The following is a 21,590-nucleotide window of genomic DNA, read 5'->3' as shown; positions in this document are numbered from 1 at the left end:
CAGCAAGGCAGCTGCACTTTCGACGCGCTACACCAACCACAGCCTGTGCAGTACAGCTGTGCAGCTACTGTCAAAAGCCGGCCTGCAAACCGGGGAGAACATGACGGTTACCGGACACAGATGCGAGACCAGCCTGAAGAGCTACTGGGCTCCCACAACATCCAACCGGGAGAAGTGGAGCCAGATCCTTTCTGGTGAGTTGCTAACGCTATTGCCTAATGCGTTTTCCCGATCTAGCTAGCCTATTCAGCGTGGTATATGCTCTGTTTCCAGATGCCACTATCTCTGTCCCTGTCCCTGTCCCTGCGAGAGAAGTTGGGGGAATCGCTCGTGAAGTTAGCGAGAGTGCGACTTTCACCATACCCCGAGATGCACCACCATTCTTCCTCTCCAACTGCACCTTCAATGGGAACGTCCAGTTTAACATCAATAAATAGCTAGCCTCGCTGCTACTAGCTACACTGCCTGGAATCACAACCAACGTTGCCAAGCAACGCGCAAACTTTTGGGAACTATTTTATGTGCCACGGAAATCATTAAATAATCTTTTGGCCATCCTAAAAGTGCATGAAGTTTATTTTGTGTGTGTTCAGTTGGCAAATGGCCGTATAATAAGCGGAATAATGTATAGAACGCTGGTCATTATTGGGAAAATAAGCACCGACAGGGCGAACCGGACCCCGATGCGAAGCTTACGTAAACATTCCGGGCTTAGCTGGAGGCAGGAAGATAGATTCCTATCTATTTCCATTGGAACTGTTGTCATAGTAACGATAAACAAATGTAAAACACTGTTTTTGGAAATGTCAAATAAACCTTATTTTATCGTCTCAAATCTCATTCCTCTTGTTCTTGCACCTTAAGCCACAACGGGACCACATTTTTTAGTTGTAGTTTCACACTTATAATCGCTAGTTTTAGTTTAATCTTATTTCTCTTGATCACTTCCTGCCTCCAGATGATGTCACTGATGATGTCATCAGTTAAAGGGTCTATTGCTGGGTTGCAGGTGACATCACAGCGTTCTAAAGGCCAATGCTATTGAATGGAGGAAAATTTATTTTGTTTTTGAGGAAATTGTTGGTCTTGTACAGAGAGATCATGGACCCAGTGATTGATATTAATGATCATTTTCCTAATTCATACATTTTCTTTTGAGCTACGACTTGTGAAAGTGTAATGCTGTTAATAGGAAAAACGGGCTCCTGCCCCCCGCTGGGCCCGATGACATCATCACATTCTAGAACCTGCAACCCAGCAATTGACAAGGGTTTAATTCCATGGGGTCGCAGAGTAATGACATCACCTTACAACTCCATGGTAACCTTCATCACAAAGTTCTAGAATGCTACTGTTCCTGTCAGTACCACAGACAGATCACTTCATTTGCGTTCATCTCTCTGTCGAGACACACACTCTCAACGTCTGCTGACAGTGCTAGCAAACAAAATGTCTACATTCACCTTATACACTTCCTTTTCCTCCTCAGAGGAGGAAGAAGAACATTTGGCTCAACAGGCTTTACTGGACTCCCTTAAAAATCTGCAGCAGTCAGTGCCTGAAAGGAGGCTGACGCCTGGAGAAGCTCTCAGACCTTCGTTTGACAAGGACCATGGCTCAAATATTACTCAACCAGCCAACGACATGAAAAGATCCACCTTTACCATTCCCTCAAGCAGCTCCTCAAACCGCCGTCCAAACTGGTACTCAAACGGCTCCTCAAACAGCTCATCTTCAGAAGAGCTCCCACTCCAGTTTGGAGACCAGCCCCAAAGCCCAGAAGTCATCCACAGGACGACATATGCCATACCACACACTGAAGAAATCAAGAGCTCCAAAGAAGGTTTCATGAACCACTTTACTGCTACGACATTTACAGTTAATCCACACCGGGACGAAGAACCCCTCTGTGTCATTGACATGGACAATATAAGAGACAACCTCAACCCAAGTACGACTTCTACTACAAGTATAGAACAGTTAGACACGGCAGAAGGCCCACCGGAGCATGTTGACATAAATAAGGAGGACTGTCCAGAAGATGTCAATAGTGAGCCTGCCGACAGAGACGAGTGCAGCACCTCCTGTCGGTTGATCATGAATAGAGCCGCCTTTTACGGTGTTGTTGTGTTTCCGGCAGCAGCTTGTTACCTGCTCACTGGCTCCTTCATGCTCTCCGTCCTACTGCTCCTGCCAATACTTTTGCCAAACCTGAATGAAGCTCTAATGTTTGGAGCAGGCCAACGAGAAGCAGATGAACACTCGGACAGACTGGCTCGTTTGGGTTTCCTTACAAATCTGCTGCAGATGGAGCCTGAGAAGAGGCTGACGCCTGGAGAGGCTCTTCTCAGACAACCTTCCAACACCCTGGACCATCTAGCCCAGCCCAGCCTACACCTCGAACATGCCCAAGACCCGATGAACTTCACTCTGAGGACCTTCAGTGATAAAGGAGAACCAGAGAACCAAAGTTCAAGTCAGAACCAACAACTCCCTGTATCCCAGACAGAAAACAGCTTTCTGGGCTTTGGAGACCAGTTCTTCTCTCATGAAGTCATCCACAGGACGACATATGCCATATCACAGACTGAAGAACCTAAGATCTCCAATGAAGGTTTCATGAACCACTTTGCCGATGCGACATTTACAGTTAATCCATGCCGGGACGAGGAACCCCTCTGTGTCATTGAGATGGACCAGATAATAGAGAACCTCAACCCAAGTACAACTTCTTCCACAAGTATAGAAGAGTTAGACATGGCAGAAGCTCCACCAGAGCATGTTGTGATCAATACGGAGGTCTGTCCTGGAGAGGTTGACATGAAAAGATCCACCTTTACCATTTCATCAAACAGCTTCTCAAGCAGCTCCTCAAACCGCCGTCCAAACTGGTACTCAAACGGCTCCTCAAACTGCTCCTCAAACAGCTCCTCAAACTATTCCTCAAACTGCTCCTCAAACAGCTCCTCAAACCGCCGTCCAAACTGGTACTCAAACGGCTCCTCAAACTGCTCCTCAAGCAGCTCCTCAAACCGCCGTCCAAACTGGTACTCAAACAGCTCCTCAATCGGCTCCTCAAACCGCCGTCCAAACTGGTACTCAAACGGCTCCTCAAACTGCTCCTCAAACGGCTCCTCAAACTGCTCCTCAAACTGCTCCTCAAACTGCTCCTCAAACTGCTCCTCAAACTGCTCCTCAAACCGCCGTCCAAACTGGTACTCAAACGGCTCCTCAAACGGCTCCTCAAACGGCTCCTCAAACTGCTCCTCAAACTGCTCCTCAAACTGTTCCTCAAGCAGCTCATTTTCAGAAGAGCTCCCACTCCAGTTTGGGAAATATGTTGTGCTCAAGTTTCTTGGAAAAGGAGCTTATGGGAAAGTTGCAAAGTGCACAAACTCAGAAACTGGAGAAGTTGTGGCTCTGAAAATATTTGAAAATGACCATGGAGACATGGAGAGGGAACTGGAAATCCTGCAACATTTGAAGCATATTGACCCAGAAGAAGGCAATCTGGTGACATGTGTGGACCACTTCACCTGTGGAAAATACAAGTGTGTTGCATACCAGTTGCTGGACTGCAGCCTTGCAGACCTTCTGATGCAGCAGAGAAGATATTTCTCTCTGAACGAGCTGAGGCCCATAGCTCAGCAGCTGCTCATGGCCTTTAACGCTCTAAAGGACGCACAAGTCGTTCACACTGACCTCAAATCAGACAATATCATGTTGGTCAACCACCAAGAGCAGCCTTTTAAAGTCAAGCTAATCGACTTTGGCTGTGGCTATCACAAGTCTGAGCTGGAGCTGGGCACAATAATGCAGCCAGAGGCTTACCGCGCTCCGGAGGTGACCCTGGCCGCTCCACTGTCTGAGTCTGTGGACATGTGGTCCTTGGGCTGCTTTCTGGGAGAGGCATTCATGGGCTGTGACCTCTTCTCTGAAAGCTCCTCCTACGACCACATCCGCACCATTGTTCATCTGTTGGGACAGCCGAGTGATGAGGTCCTCAACCGAGGGTTCCACACTTACCAGTACTTTGAGCAAATCAACGGACAGTGGAGGTTCAAAAGCCCTCAGAGATACAAAGCCACAAACCGGGTGATGCCCAAAGTCGAGAAAATGCATCTGGACAATGTGGCAAACCTGAATGAAGCTCTGATGTTAGGAGCAAGCCAAGGAGAGTCAGATGAACACTCGGATCGACTGGCTTTTTTGGATTTCCTTACAAATCTGCTGCAGACGGACCCTGAGAAGAGGGTGACGCCTGGAGAGGCTCTAAAGCACCCCTTCATCACCATGAACCATCTAATCCAGCCCAGCTCATACCTCCAACAAGCCCACGACCTGATGAACTTCACTCCGAAGACCTCCAGTGATAAAGGAGAACCAGAGAGCCAAAGTTCACATCAGAATGCACAGCCCCCTGTACCCCAGACAGAAAACAACTTTCTGGACTTTGGAGACCAACTCCAAAGGCCAGAAGTCATCCACAGGACGACATATGCCATACCACAGACTGAAGAAATCAAGAGCTCCAAAGTAGGGTTCATGAACCACTTTGCTGCTACGACGTTTACAGTTAATCCACACCGGGACGAAGAACCCCTCTGTGTTATTGACATGGACAATATAAGAGAGAACCTCAACCCAAGTACAACTTCTACCACAAGTTTAGAACAGTTAGACACGGCAGAAGGCCCACCAGAGCATGTTGTGATCAATATGGAGGACTGTCCAGAAGATGTAAGTTGGGTTCCTGCCGATAGAGACGAACGCAGCGCCTCGTTCCGCTTGACCACGAAAAGAGCCGCCTTTTACGGCCTTCTTGTGCTTCAGGCAGCGGCTTGTTACCTGCTCACTGGCTCCTTCATGCTCTCCGTTCTAATGGTCCTGCCTATTCTTTTCTACAGATGCAGGAAAAGGTTCACAGTGAAGATGAACTCTCTAGTCTTCAACAAACCCGCCGATGGCAGGCACACTAATGATCAGCAAACGCCCTCCCAGCGCCACCTCCAGGGGGCGCTGAGTGCAATTCAACATGTGTAGCCATATTTCCATCACTCACCACCACTCTCTAACAGTGAATGGAAGCTTCAGTGGTTTCTTCAAAGCCACAAAGCAAATCTACAGCATTACAGTGTATTACAAGAATATGTGGAATAATAAATAAAGTATTTTGTTGTCAAACAAGTATATTTTGTCAGAGTCTTTTAAGAAGTTGATAGTATTTACACAGAGGTTACTTTGCAAATCTAAGCCCGGAACAGTAGGCACACAGAGTAGGCCAAAGGTACAGGAACAAATCTGGTGTTCCTTTATTCAGAGCAATACTTTGGCACTGGCACAGAACACCGAGAGAATAACTTGATAGAGAAAAGGATTATAATTTCGCCCTGTTTGTTTGAAAAAAAAAAGAAATCCCTCACAAATATTTATTAAATTATGGTTAAAGTAAAGTGGGTAAGAGCTAAGCTTCGCATGGAAGCTGCGGGATGTTCAGGGGTTGGATGTTTTTTGTTTAAGGTTCAAGTTTGGGTTTCAAAGGTGTATTTAAAGGGTGTTTTTTTGTTTTTGTTTTTATTTTTTGTGTTACTCACTCCTTCTTTTTCTTTTGTCACTCCATATTGTACGGAAAGTCCGGGCATACGGCTATGACTCAGGTTATGGACATTAAGATATTATCCTGGAACTGCAGGGGTCTAAATAAAGTGACTAAGGTTAAGCAAGTGTTGAATAGGTTGAAACGTTTGCGTGCAAATATAATATTTTTACAAGAAACCCACCTTCTTTCCACTAATGTCTCTGTAGTTAGTAAAAGATGGCCAGGTTCTGTTTTTTCTGCTTCTTTTAGCTCCCATGCAAGAGGTACAATGATCCTAATTCATAAAAACATTCCATTGGAAATTACTAATACAATATGTGATCCTGCAGGTAGATATTTAATTGTGCAAGGGACTCTTTTGTCCTCCAAATTAAATTTAGTTAATGTCTATGGCCCTAATGAAGATTCCCCTAATTTTTTTAAAGACCTATTTCTAAAACTCTCATCACTAGATGGCCAGAATATAATTGGGGGCGATTTCAATGTTGTTTTAGACCATATTAAGGATAGGTCGTCCAATTCAACTGCCTCTCATCTTCAAGCAAGGAAGTGCATTACATACTTTATGTCAGATTTAAACTTGGTGGAGGTCTGGAGGGAGCTGAATCCGAATGACATTTCTTACTCTTGTTATTCGGCCACACATAAGACGTATTCTAGGATAGACTACTTTTTGATATCCGCTTCATTGAGACATAAAATTCAGTACTGTGGTTATGAAAGTATTCTAATCTCGGATCATGCTCCCGTTTGCCTAATTTACCATGACTCAGACTTGACTCTAAGCAGACCGCGCTGGCGTTTCTCTATTAAATGGCTGCAAAATTCTACATTTGTAGATTTTATAAACACTCAAATTGATCTTTATTTTGAAACAAACTCTTCAGAAACTTCAGCTGCTATAAGATGGGAAGCTTTTAAGGCTTTTTTAAGAGGCCAAATATTAAGCTTCACCACCACCAAATCCAGGATGTTGCGGCAATCTCTTGAACAATTGGAAACCAAGATTAGCACTTTGGAAAAGAAAGTTTATGTGGAAAAAAGCATGCAGTGCGAACAGGAACTGTTACTCTGTAAGGCTCAATATAATGAAATAACAGCAGGGAAGGCGGCTGAAAGCTTGAAGAAGGTACATCAATCATTTTATGACCAAGGGGAGAAGTCTGGGAGGTTACTAGCTTGGCGCCTGAAGCAACTCCAAACAGAAAGGACAATTAATTCCATAAAAAACATTAAAGGTGAATTGGTAGTAGATCCTCAGGGAATAAACAACACTTTTCGTGAATTCTACCAAACGCTCTATAGTTCAGAGTGTCCAAATTCTGATCATTCACAAAAGATGTTTTTGAATAATCTCAATATTTCATTGATTCCCGAGGAACTCAAGATTAAACTTAATGCCAATATAACAATGAAGGACATTTTGGAAGCAATAGACTCAATGAAATTGGGAAAAGCCCCGGGCCCAGACGGCTTGCCAATAGATTTCTACAAAAAATTTAAATTCAAAATTTTAAAGCCACTATTGGAAATGTTTATTGAATCATTTAAAGAAAGCACACTGCCACCCAGTTTGAGGGCCGCATCGATAACATTGATACCTAAACCTGGCAAAGCTAGGGATGTGTGCCAGTCGTATCGACCAATCTCCCTTTTAAATGCAGACACAAAGATTCTTTGTAAAATATTAGCTCATAGGTTGGAGGAATGCCTCCCCTCAATAATGAATACTGATCAAAACGGTTTTATTAAAGGTAGGCAAGGATTCCATAATGTTAGAAGACTAATTAACATATTATATGAAAAACGAAATGCCCCCGATTCTGCAATACTATCACTAGATGCAGAAAAGGCCTTCGATCGGGTCGAGTGGCCATATCTGTTTGAAATTTTGTCCCGATTTGGTTGTGGTGAAACCTTCTGTGCTTGGGTAAAGCTACTCTACTCCCAACCAACAGCTGAGATTCTTACAAATAATATTATTTCTAGCCCCTTTAATATATCCCGTGGGACGCGCCAGGGATGTCCTCTTTCGCCCCTTCTTTTCACAATGGCTTTAGAACCATTTGCTATTGCTGTTCGAGGACATACGGACATTAATGGTATTACAGTGGGTAAAATAGAAAATAAAATTGCACTTTACGCTGACGATGTCATTCTATTTTTAACCAAACTGAATCATTCCCTACCGGCAGTTCAAGATATTATTAAAGTATTTGGAGGTTTTTCTGGATACAAAATTAATAACTCTAAGTCTTGCTTGATGCTTCTTAATGAATTAGAGAAAACAGCATCCTCGGACACACTTTCAGCATTTAAACTCACAAATTCTGTAACTTATCTAGGAATTCAAATTGTGCCAGATGTTAATAAAATAAGCGAAGTTAACTATGACCCAATCATCCAAAATATTACCGAGTCTATAGATAGATGGTCAAATCTACCTATATCTATAATTGGCCGTATTAACATTGTGAAGATGAATATACTTCCTAAACTTCTCTATTTATTTCAAAATATCCCATTACCGGTTCCACTAGGTCTTTTTTCAAAATTAAAGTCAATAATTACAAAATTTCTTTGGAATAATAGGCGTCACAGACTTCGATTAGCACTGCTCTACTTGCCCTTTGACCGGGGTGGGCTCAAAGTTCCGAACTTTGAGTGGTACTATTGGGCAGCGCAATTGAGAATGATGATGTTTTACTTTTCTGAACAACCACCAACTTGGGTCGAGATAGAATCTTCCTTATTTCACATTGAGCTACCCTTGAGTATGTTTCTGTACTCTGCACCAATTAAAGAGCTTAGGAAGAGAAATCAAAATCCTATTGTAGGTAATATGATCAACATTTGGTATAAGACTCATACAGTACTGGGACAAAAAAAATATTTTTCTCGTTATAATCCTATCTGGGGTAATAATAAGTTCAAACCTGGTTTATCTGATCCGGGATTTCATATGTGGGCAAAAAGGGGGCTTGGAAAACTTGAAGACCTATACCATGATGGTGTAATGATGTCTTTTGAGCAGATAAAAACTACATTTAATATCCCCAATTCTAACTTTTTCAAATATTTACAGGTGAGAAACTTTATTTCAACCTCACAAAATAACAAGTTAACTTTGCCTCCCCTTTCAATTCTTGAAGAAGCTGTTTTTGAATATCCTTATACCAAAAGACATGTTTCTTACTTGTACAATTTGTTCATTATTTCATCTACAGAATCCTCAGCTAACAGACTAAATGCTTGGAAAGAGGATCTTAGGGAGGACATTTCTTTGGACGAATGGGAAGCACTGTGTTTAAAAGCCCATACTCAGACTGTAAATACAAGATTACAACTTTTACAGGTCAACTGGATAATGCGTACATATACATCTCCTGTCAAACTACATTCATTTGATAATAATATCCCAGATACATGTGTAAAGTGCAATAATGCAAAAGGTACCCTGTATCACTGCATGTGGGAATGTGAGAAATTACAGGAATTCTGGGGGAGCATTGGACAGGCTATTAATACTATGCTAAACATTACAATACAAAGAAATCCCAAACTGTTCATATTAGGAATTTATCCAACAGATATTTTTATACCCAAAAATTATAAAACTCTTATTAATTTTGGTCTACTTCATGCTAAACGTTTAATAGCACTTTTCTGGAAAAAAATGGAATGTCCAAAAGAAGGGCATTGGGTACGAGAAATGGCATCAGCTCTAGCATTAGAAAAAATAACCTATATTTTGAAAGGTAAAGGGGATTCATTTGATCAGATTTGGCAACCTTTTATTACTTATTTGGAAAGGGTGGATCTGTCACATATCTTGATGGAAAGTGGAGATTTGTAACTTCATAAGCATTGCATAGCATTTGGAGTTTTGGAGTGATTTTATTTTATTTTATTTTATTTATTTCATTAATTATTTTTCTCATAATTTTTACTACTGCACCTTTGGGGGGGGGGTTGGTTTGTTGTGGTATGCTTGGGTCGGGCTGCCACTGTTTTGTATGCTTCCATACACTTATATTTTATTATTGTTATCATAAATACTCTGATACATTTTGTACTTCTGTCAAAGCCTGTAAAACAATTCCTGCTTTTTGAGAAAATTCAATAAAAATATTGTTGAAAAAAAAAAAAAAAAAAAAAGTGGGTAAGAGCTTAATTTGATCATTTTGAACATACAATAAAATTTGTCCACTGCAATATCCATTAATCATTAGAAGATGAGCTGGACCAGATAAGTTGAAGGTCACATTTGGTTTTGAAAAAGCACATCTTAAAGTTACTAGTTGCCATATGAATTCATAGATACAAGTGTCTCTACCTGAGAAATCTTTAAATTAGCCTAATGTTTCCATCCCCATAGCCGTAACATTGTCCTCTAAATGTTAGCAGCTCTATCCGCCCAGAGCAGACCACATCCCCCGAGTGGAATAGTAAAGTCTATGAGCCCTGCCCCAGTCATGCTCATAATGATGGGCCATAAATCAAAGCTAAGGGTCAGCTGGCCTCTCCCGGACTCTCCATGGAGCCAAGTGCTGGGAATAAACTGGGAACGCCGGGATATACGGGCTGAAAGTGGCTCTAAATCACGGAAGTCCATACATTTCATCCATACATTCTCCAAACAATCAGTAATCCAGGTGATGAAAGGGATACCTGTATAGCAATTACATATTAAGGCCGTGTGCCATCAACCCCTGGTCGGGCAGCGCACCTGGGCACCACTTGACCCTGCACTCCCGCTTCTATACGAGAGCTTGGAGAGGCCTGTGTCCACTTGTACTGGCGATGCTATGTTAATGAGAGAACGTCGAGTGTGGATCTGGCCGCCACAAGAATAATAATAACCGTCATGGAAATCAAATGGTTTCAAGGCCTTCACTGGAATACGGTTTCCGTCTGTGGCGCGTCCGTCTGGCGCTCACAGTGCAGTGGTTTGACAGGGTTATGCCCCAGATGTTAGCCTGGCAAGTCACTCTCTTCAGCTTTCTTTCCTAAAGCAGAAGCCAATTGTTATTCCAAACCAAAGACTGGTAAATGAGAGAAAGTTTAGAGCTTCTCTTGCGGAGATTGCTACTTTTCTTTGATCGTTCGGCCTCATTCAGACGGCTTCACTCCCCTATTCAAGCCATTGATACGGGCTCGACATCAGGGCCAGCTGCACTTCACTGGCATATAGTGGAGGGAACCACAGTTTGTGAATGCAGGTAGCAGCGGCGGAAAGGGGTGAGGGTTAAGAATGGAGAGAGTTCAGCTGGAGTCTGGTGGACCAGTCTCTCCTCCCTGAAGCCTTTATACTTTTGTAATACACACCGCCTCACCAAAATGGTAAACCTGTCAATCATTAGTGAGAAATTTCCACAGAAATTAAAACAAGGTCTTATCAGCCCAATTTTTAAAGCTGGAGATCCTGATCAAGCTTGCAATTACAGGCCGATTTCAATTCTTCCAATTTTCTCCAAGGTAATAGAAAAAACTGTTTCAAATCAATTAAACGATTATCTCGAATATAATAATGTTCTTCATTCAAAACAGTTTGGCTTTAGGCCAAAATATTCAACAGAAATAGCAACCTGCTACTTAATAGATACCATTAAAAAAGATCTGGACAGAGGGAATGTGGTCGGTGCAGTGTTCTTAGACCTTCGTAAGGCCTTTGACACTGTCAACCACCTTGTCCTCATGCATAAATTAAAGCAGTTTAATTTTTCAGAACAAACTCTGAGCTGGTTTACATCATATTTGGATTCCAGGAGAGTGAAAATCAGTGGCACTATATCTAGAAGTCAGGAATACAAAATGGGGATACCGCAAGGTTCCATCCTGGGTCCCATCTTATTCTGTCTTTATATTAATGACCTTCCAGACATTTGTACTGAGGCTGAGTGCCAGCTGTATGCTGATGACACTGTCATCTATGTCTCAGCAAAAACTCCACAGAAAGCTGCAGAGCTGTTAAACAGACACATGATCAGGGTCTCCCAGTTGCTGGAGGATAATTGTTTGTCTTTAAATTGTTCTAAAACAGTGTCTATGTGCTTTTCATTGAGGCAAAGGTCTATGGACAGCTTTCAGATACAAATAAATAACAAAAATATTGAAAGAGTAGATGAATTCAAATATCTTGGAGTAGTTGTAGACTCCCATCTTAAATTCGGAGCTCATGTAAAGAAAATAACTAAGACTATTAGGATTAATTTGAATTGTTTTCGTTTAATAAGATCTTGCCTGTCAATCAGTGCACCCAAGTTGTGCTTTCACGCAATGATCCTGTCTCATTTTTCATACTGTCTCACTGTGTGGGGCCAAGCTAACCAGTCCACTATGAAAGGTGTGATCTCTCTGTACAAACAAGCTTTTAAAGTGCTTGACAAAAAGCCCATGATGTGGCACTATTGCAGAATTCAAGAGAAGCATAATCTTTTAAGTTTTGAAAATTTTAAGAAGTACTCTTTTGTTAAATTTGTTTTTAAATGTGTCAAAAACCTCGCTCCCGATATCACTGCAGGAATGATTGAAACATGTGCAGCTCACGGGATCGTCACCAGGGGGCGCTGTCAGTGGAGACTGCAGACCAGCCAAATGCAAAACAGCTCTCGGACAGACGGCGTTTGCGGTACAAGGACCACAGATCTGGAACACTTTACCTGCTGATCTGAAAACTTTAACAGACCTGAGCCAGTTTAAAAGTAAAGTTAAACAGTGGCTCAAACTGAATCAAACTTGTGGACACAACAGAAGTCTATAATATTTCATTGCAAACTTTTTCTAAATTGTATCATTTGTAATGTAATTTTGTACTGTATTATTTGTAATGATTTATGTAAATGTTAATATTCTATGTCTTAGGGACCAGGTCTGCTAACTAGCTTTTAGCTATACGGCCTATGAGCATGGCATCGGTTATTGTAACAATGCTTCTTGTTCTGTCCCTATCAAATAAACATATAAATAAATAAATAAATAAAATAAAAGTCGCCACACAAACCCTAACCCTTGTTTTTCACGGAACTAGCATGATTAGATTCTGTGTCAGCGCCTCCAAAATGAAATACTGCTTTGAAATATCTTACATCCATTCGCCGATCGCTAACTTAATGTCATCCATTTCTCTCGCAATTACAGTATGTTATTTCAGAAGCGGCTCACGGTGAACTCATGAAAATAGCAGTGTTTATCCAAAAAAACAATCAGCGTCTCTCAAAACGAAATCCATACGAGCCTTTCCTCCGCTCTTTTCCACAGTCAAACTCCTGCTCGCTGTTTGAACAACTCGGTTTCTCTCTCCTCACACATCTAACACGTTTAAACTCCCTTTCATTTGTTTTTTCTGTTTTCCATTGAGCGCACATTTTCAAACACAAAGTCTGCCCTACTGTTCTTTTCGGATCGCAATTTGAACCAACTTTATCTAATCATGTCTCTGTGCAATGGAACTTCAAGTCTTCCAAGCGTTTATTGTATAAACTTTTTTCTTCTCGCTTTGAGCTTCGCCGTTTGCAGATGGATCATAGACAGTTTTTGTGATTTCCCAGTCTTTCTCAGCGAAGTTTTGAGCCGCTGCTTTACTCTAAATAATTGGACAATTTGAGTAAAGCGATAGCCTTCGGTTCTCTGAAAAGGGAGTTAAAAGCTGAAAGGTTAGGCAGTTGTTTGTTCAAAAGAACTTTTTTCGTTTTGGATGATTGAGGAGAGTGATGCCAGAAACTGAGGCACTACTTAGAAAGTCTGGGTGAATAGAAGGTTCACATTGCAATATTGATCTGATAGCAGGTCATATCTCTCACACCGCTCTCTCGCTCAAACCAAATGGCAAAAGCAGAAGGAAAAGTAGTTCCTATAGAGAAAATATGATTCGACTGAAAAATGTAAAAAGATATGCTAAAGAAAACCATTTAGATCGGAGAATTGATCCTTTTACTTTTCAGAACTTTTGCTTATAGTTCTGAAAAGGTTCACCGTGGATCTCTTGGTTCAAGGGTAAATCCTCCAACAATTTAACAAGCCGCAATACTGTAACATTTTAAAACTCTCACAGTCTTTATACTTTGTACTGTAACCTCTTCCAAAAAAGGTCACACGCTCTAGTATTTGCTTGTAGTGGCTTTAGCTTTGAAGACAGGACATCACTGTGGTGTTTCAATAAGCTTCTGCAATGTCCAAATCTTGGTATAGGCCCGTGTTTATCAGGGAAGAAGGAAGGAACCCATGGATGGAAGTTCAAGTATCTCGGGGTCTTGTTCACAAGTGAGGGATGGAGTGTGAGATCGATAGACGGATCGGTCTGTCGTGGTGAAGAGGGAGCTGAGTCGGGGCAAAGCTCTCGATTTACCGATCGATCTACGTTCCCGCCCTCACCTATGGTCATGAGATTTGGGTCATGACCGAAAGGACAAGATCGCGAATACAAGCGGCCGAAATGAGCTTCCTTCGCCTTCACGTCGAAAGGAGCCAGCTGAGGTGGCTCAGGCATCTGTTCCGGATGCCTCCTGGTCGCCTCCCGCGGGAGGTGTTCCAGGCATGTGCTATTGGGACAAGGCCTCGTGGAAGACCCAGGGCACGCTGGTGGGACTGTGACGGGTCACCCCAGAACAGCTGGAGGTGTGCGTGGATCAGGAAGTCTGTGCATCTCTGCTGAGACTGCTGCCTCCATGACCTGGCCCCGGATAAAGCAGAAGAAAATTGGATGGATGGATGGATGGATGGGTGGATGGATGGATGGATGGATGGGTGGATGGATGGATGGTTGGATGGATGGATGGGTGGATGGATGGATGGATGGTTGGATGGATGGATGGTTGGATGGATGGATGGATGGATGGATGGATGGATGGATGGTTGGATGGTTGGATGGATGGATGGATGGATGGACGGACGGATGGACGGACGGACGAATGGACGGATGGATGGATGGATGGATGGATGTGGATGGATAGTTTTATATGCTGCTTTTCTGGACACTCAAAGACACTTTACATTGCACTATTCATTCACTCCATATTTGGTGGTGGAAAGCTACTATTGTAGCCACTGCTGCCCTGGGGTAGATGGTGGCGCAGATGGTAGAGCGGGTCCTTTCATGAAGGTCGAGGCTTGAATCCCAGCTCCTGAAGGTGCCCACACTCATTATGTCCTTGGACAAGACACTTCCCCCACCTTGCCTCCAGTGTCTGCGGACATTGGTGTTTGAATGAGAGAGTGAATGGGCGACTGGTTCCTTGCTTCAAAGCGCTTTGAAGGTAGAAAAGCGCTGTATAAGTTACTTGAGACCATTTATTATTTACCATTTAGGCGACCAGTCGGCCTCTCCGACCTCCACCACCAACCACTCACTATTCACGCAGGCTTCCAGGTGCTCCCATCCCAAGTACCAGCTTCCAAGATCTGATGGAATCAGGCAGAGCAAAGATGGCCAACATCAGCAACCCCAGATCAGATCAGTCACATCCAGGTAAAGGACACTGGCTTTGGGTCAGGCAGTGTCCTTTGCTTTCCTTTTACTGCTTTGTTTCCACACCACTACAAACACCACTACAAACACCATGATCCCGCTTTCAATCCAACATGAACTCTACAAAACAAAACAGTACCTTTTTCAATTCATTATCTCCACATTCGTGTTCTCTGAAATAGATAACAAAAAGGGGGCTCGGGCTGTCTGGCAGTGAAGTAATTTCTGGACGTGAACTCGTATTCAAAGTCAAGGGAAACCGCAAGAACAAAACACTAAACCACTAAACCGCGTCCATTTCTACAGTAATTAGCTGCTACGATGTACTTCCCCTCTGTAAACACTGTGCCGTTTCGATTTCCTTGTTCCTCCACCAAAAGCATAAAGCTGCGTAATGAGCCGGACTTAGCGGGAATCCATTTGCCACAAACATAATTTCATCGCTCTCTCTCTCTCTTTTTCATATTTTTTTTTTGTCCAATTACACTTTCTCAAAAACGCTCTTCTTCCCAGTCTGGGTCAGAGGCAGCGACGGGCGCCATGGCAACGGTCTCCCACGGCAACGGAGATGGAGCAGCGTAGTCACGTGATTAACCAGATCAAGGGGGGGAGATCGAATGTGGCGACTCGGAGGGTTTTTTGGCAGCGGCGCACAAACTTCGGGGAGTAGTTTGTTGTAAACGATTTCAAAGGGGAAACGGTTGTGGGGATGTCGGGGAAAGGCTGAGGCGCAACAGATGGCGGTTTCAGGAGATGGAAGTCTTTGCCCTCGTGTGTTCAGGGTCAGGCGCTCGCTGCAGAGAGAGGGATCTCCAAGGTTGAAGCTCAGTGAACCTGTGATATTGACTTCTCATCGAGACGTGCCACAGAATGAGTCGTGTTTTCTTTGTGCCGGCAAAGCAACGAGGCAGAGACCTAAGATCAAGACATAAAGTCAGCAGAGACGGAGAGTGGTGGCAGTTACATTTACTGCATTTACTTTCGTTTTGTTTTGCCTAAACAGAATCTAGCCATAAATCACAGAAATGCTGTTAACTTTATCTAAGCCAGTTCCAAATGCATACGCTGGTACAAATGAATGGAGCCAGGCCCTATATTAAAGTATGATCGGCTCATTTAATGACATTTTTGTTTAGTGGCCTTTGGATGTGTGTCTAAAATCTAAAAAGGTTTGTTCATTCATTAATGGTTTCTAACGAAGCCTCACCTAAATGTGGTCGATGGAGTGAAAACAGCTGAAAACATCCGGATCGTTCACAATCTGCGATGTTTGGTGGCTAAACGCTAACGGCTTCGAGTGCTGGTTTTTCAGTTCTATTGGATAATCTGTTGCTTCAAAACATTTAAATGACTTATTATAACTCTACTGTATTTGTGTGTGCCACATGTGCTTATAGTCCACCAGAAAATGTCTTATAAGAGTGAACAATTTTAATTCCCTTAACCCTAGAACATTATCGCTCAAAGTCAAAACAACATCACTAACGGCGGGTGATTTTTACCCGGGATATTACACCCGAGAAAAAGTACTTCATCAAAATCTATCACAACATGACAATACATGACACATGTGAGTCGTGTTCTTTTATATTAAACTGTGTCATGTTTAATAAAGAAATGCATTGTGAGAGGACCAGATACAAATGCTCCAAAATTACTGGAAAATTAGGAATTTGGGAGCAAAAAATTCTTAAAAAACCAAATAATGAAGATGGAAGCTTTTTTTTTTTTCCTGGGATGTGTGAGACTTCTCTGGTGAAGCTCAGTGTCCTCGGCACAAACAGCCACAGGAGAGAGAAACAAAATATGTCATATTTTGAATGGGTTTAAAGGGACACTGCGTAACATTTGGACTATGTTGTTGACATCAATACAAAACGTGTTCCTAATGACCAGCTCTACACAGAAAAGTCTGTTGCTGCAGTGGGCTGTGAAAGGATGGATTTGGATGAGGACCTAACCTGTTCAAATCTTATATTCTGCTGACTTTTGTCGACATCGCCATGGAGACGAGCTGGAGACGTACCCACTCCCAGTAAAGTCGCAGTCATGTCTGAGCCGCTCACAGCAAAAACTCATGTTTGTTTGTACATTGATGAGGTACTTTTCAATGATGAAAGTATCTGTCATGAAATAAATGCTTGTATTTCTATTTTACTATTGGGTAAAATTCTACGCGGTGTGGCTTTAAATGACCAGCTGACTAAAATAACTGTGTGTTACTCACTTACTGTGAGGCCAGAGACACCGAACTCTGTGACAGGAGCAAAGCTGTAGATGAAGTCGCAAAATAAATCTGTCAGTCCTGAATGTCAACCTTGAAAGGGGCAAGAGCCTGATTAAACCTTCTATCACAAAAAAAAAAGTGTGTTTTGGATTATTAACACCCAGGCCATCCATCAAAGATGTCAAAGACAAAGCTGAAGCTGCAGAGACCCAGGACACTCAGATAAACGCAGCATCATGAAAATCACATAAATGTGAAAACAATAGTGTTCTAGGGTTAAAAAGCTTCCTGTCCCCTTGGCCACGCCCCCATGCTGTTACATCACCTGCATAACCTCGATACAGTACTTGTGCAAGAATAAAACTATTTCAACTATCGTGTGTGGGATTAGTCTCTCCCTCATCAACCCAAAACATGCACAATAGCTCAATTTACCCGCTAGAAACTCCTGACCAAAAAGCTGATTCTACAGCTTTTTGGTCACTGCAAAAGTCAAGCCGTCCTTCATTTAGAAACACTGTACTCTACATTTCCACTTAGCGTCTGCACACTTTGCTGTTTACTGCTTTGTGTAAATGAATGCTCTCTTTTCATACGTCTTCTTCACGGTCGCGTTGTCAACAAACCTGCGCTGACTAACAACCTGCTGCTCCCCAAGGCCGAGCCACATCAGGAATTTATAAAACAGCTTTTTTTTAAGTCCCACACTGACTTCTCCGTGTAATTAATACCGTCCATACGAGCCTGGGCACAAAGCTGGATAATTAGTGCAAGAGAGAATTTCATATCCATAATAGAAGAAATCGTGTTTTGTGGCAAAGCCGTTTCAGATCAGAATGACATTTTCCAACCACAACATCATTCAGAATCATCACTTTGTAAAGCAGAACTGCAATATTCACCTCTAAATCACCTCCCCTTTTACTTTACATTCACATTGAACATCTCCCTCTTACATAATGCACTCTCAGACCCGCTTCTGGGGCCGTTCAATGAGAAACTGAAGACATGTGAAAAACCCTTTGGAGTGCAGCCGGCAGACCGGAGAAATGACGTTAATATTCCGTATATCTGCGGGCCACACCTGAGTCGATCCATGTACCGCTCTCTCTCTGTGCCTATATGGAAGTAAAGTATATGGGCTTACATAAGAACTGGCCTGGATAACAGTCAGAGAGCTTTTAAATGCACACAGAGCAGAAATCTGGGTAACTGATAATGGTTATTGTTCTTTTTTCCACTGATAGAACCACAGTGAGGCCAGGTGTCGTAGCAAGTTGAGATTTTTTTACTTAATTGTCCCTCCGCCCCTCAGGGGCGGACTGGCCATATGTCCATTCTGGAAGAGCACAGAGGGGCCACTGGCTCTCGGGCCACCGGTCCCGCATTAACCGAGCTTTACCCAAATCTAAAAGCTAAAAAGAAAAGCATCAAAATAGCGACAAGAAAAGAGGATGAAAACAAAACAAAAATGTGCCGGAAAAGCAAGAAAAAAGTGACAAAAAATGTGATGAAAAGTCAACAAAAACACGACAACAAAGCAACGAAAAGGCCACAAAAACGTGGCAGAACCAGAACAAAAAAAATGATATAAAAAATGTGACAAAAACTCAACAAAAATTCAACAAAAATTCAACAAAAATTCAACAAAAAAATTACAAAAAATCAACAAAATGTGACAAAACTCAAAAAAAATTCAACAAAAATTCAACAAAAACTCAACACAAAAGTGACAAAAATTCAACAAAAATGTGACAAAAATTCAACAAAAATGTGACAAAAATTCAACAAAAAGTGACAAAAATTCAACAAAAATGTGACAAAAACACAACAAAAAGCCACAAAAAGCAATGAAGAAACAACAAAACTATGACCAAAAAAAGCGGCGACTTGACAAAAAGTTGCAATACTTTTGTAGGTCTCAGCTTTCAAATGAGAAGCTTTTAGATTTGGGTAAAGCCGAACTGGAGAAAATGCGCTCCGTTAAGGCGGGTGGTAATTTGGGCCAGGCTGGTCAGAGTCCAGGGCTGTTTTTCAGTCCCAGTCCACCCCTGTTGTCATCTCTACATGTGAAGAACGTTGGGCTCCTATTGACATTTTTACACATTTGAAAATGATTCTGTAATGAACTCACTTATTCACGGGCTGTATAAATGTGGAGGACAGTTTTGCGTCCGGGAAGCACAGCCGTAGAGAAGCAGCCAAATGAAAACGGGGGTGACTCAAACGCCGCATGTGTCGTATCTCTTTCCCCCGCTGTCGCGCACCTTTCCTCCGTCCCCCTGTGGCCTCCCGATAAAATAAACATCCACCTTTGTTTTACCTATTTACCCAGAGCGCGCCCTGCTCCCGATGCGAGCCACAAATCCGTCATCTCCAATCCCATTAGAGGCACCTGCACGCACCACGTCTCCTCACGCACAACAAGCAACACGAGGAGGGGGGAGGAAAAAAAACAATATATTTTTCAAACAAAAGCGGGCCCGCAAATCCGAGAAATAATAAGAATAGAAGCGTATCAGTCGTTACAGCGCGGTTACCGGCACAATACTGAGTCACTTCCAGCACATAAATCCGCGGCTGTGTTTTTCCGACGTGAATATTTGGGGGTTTGGAAGCATAGAATGTGTTAAATTTCTTGAGGATGAATGACATTGGTGATGTGAATCAACAGGAATGACTGTGGGGTCCTGCTTATTTATTGAGAGCATTTTCAAAGGCAGGGGGGGAAGCTGTGGAAATGCTCACAGATGTGACGGCGAGCCCCCTTCAAAATGGAAAAGCAAAAACTTTTACAGCTAGCACAAGTTGGACACTTCACTCACTTTCCTAATATTGGAGTTTTCACACCTGACACTGAACCCTGCATTTTTACATCCAGCCTTTGGTGCATAGGTGACTTTAAACACAAACAAAATGGTAAAAATCAACAAATGAGTAAGGCTAGGGTGACCAGATGTCCCATTTTACCCGGGACAGTCCCCATTTTGACTCCTTTGTCCCAAGTCCCAACAGATTTCTCCAAAACCATTGATTTGTCCCAGTTTCGCTCAGTCTCTGTCCCAGTTGTCCCGGTTTATGGCCAATATACTGGTAGTCCCCAAAATAACACACTTCACTTGGAAAATTATGTTTTATTCCATGTGAATATCGAACACCAAGTATAGAGTTGGGGACTTTCCACAGTTACCATGGAGATCGGCCATCTTTGCAGCTGTTAGCATACATTTCCATTGACTAACATTAGCTAAAAACGACTCGGTTAGCTGCTGAGTTACTGCTGGTAAATACATTTATTACACTGTGGTGTCCAAGTGTTTTAATGTGAACAATAACTCCAGTATTTTGACTTTTAAAATCTCCATTAGTTTACAATTGCTGCTAATCCCATAATGCTTAGCGACATGACATCTTTGACATCATTCTTGCATCCCCTCAGGGCAGATTGGACCATTTCGACACTCATCGTGGGGAAAGACAGTCCAGATTTGGTGCCCCAGTGGCATATTCCAGAATTGTGTCCCAGTTTGAAGTTAGAACATCTGGTCACCCTAAATCAGGCCTAAAGTTAAGGGAGAACATGCAGTTTTCCTACATCAGCAGCAACTAAACCAAATCCAAACAGTTCAGGGTTTAAACTGGACCACATTTGGACTACAAAAAGAAAACCTGGGACTAAACCAGGTCCAAACTAGGACTAAACAAAGAAAACCAGGTCTCACTCTGAGCTGTTGTGTCATGATGTAGCTGAATGTGGCTAACAACAGGAGAGGCTAACGCTAGAAAACATGTTTTACTCACCACAGAAGTCTTCTTGTCCCGCAAAAGCACGTCTTTTTGAAAGTTTCCATCAAACACGAAGTTCATGACTGATATAAAGTCCATCCCTGTCATGCTAGCCTTAGCTTCAGGTTTCCTCTTGTAGCTTCACAGTGACAGCAGCTAATGCTACAAACATGCTGCTCTAATAGGCCATCGGCTAGCTCTCAGAAAGTGCTTAGAAACTGACTTTAGTTCCAGGAAATACTTTTTATTTTGATTATTATCAGGTAAAATAGTTAAACTTCTTCCACAAAAAGTTCCACACACTGACAGTTAATGAGAAATTATACCATGGTCTGGGTGAATACTCGATTCTAATTGGCTGGTGGGTGCTAACAAGCGTGCATTATTTTGGTATAACCGCACACGTAGTCCGGTTAAATCACTGGGATATCACTCCGCTGTGGCGTCGCCATAGCAACACATGACACAGCTGAATCAGATAAACACGTAATTAGTGACTGACAGGAACGTAT

At 42.5% G+C, this 21,590-nt stretch overlaps 1 protein-coding gene and 1 long non-coding RNA gene across 2 annotated transcripts in view; both read right to left on the bottom strand.

Annotated features, from left to right (window-relative positions):
- LOC306981815 (SLAIN motif-containing protein 1-like) overlaps window positions 1–21,590 on the bottom strand; it is a gene marked incomplete at its 5' end in the record, with an annotated part of 310,788 nt that overhangs the window by 99,093 nt on the left and 190,105 nt on the right. The window lies entirely within an intron of this gene.
- Window positions 857–20,514, bottom strand: LOC306981852. The gene is made up of 2 exons (XR_013794151.1): window positions 20,451–20,514; window positions 857–992 (listed from the first exon to the last, which is right to left on the bottom strand). It is a non-coding gene; the product is annotated as an uncharacterized lncRNA (long non-coding RNA).

Source organism: Gobius niger, assembly GCF_951799975.1.
Source record: "Gobius niger genome assembly, chromosome: 23".
Lineage (NCBI taxonomy): Eukaryota > Metazoa > Chordata > Actinopteri > Gobiiformes > Gobiidae > Gobius > Gobius niger.
Note: the sequence above shows the minus strand (reverse complement) of the source record. Positions and strands in the feature narration are given on the sequence as shown.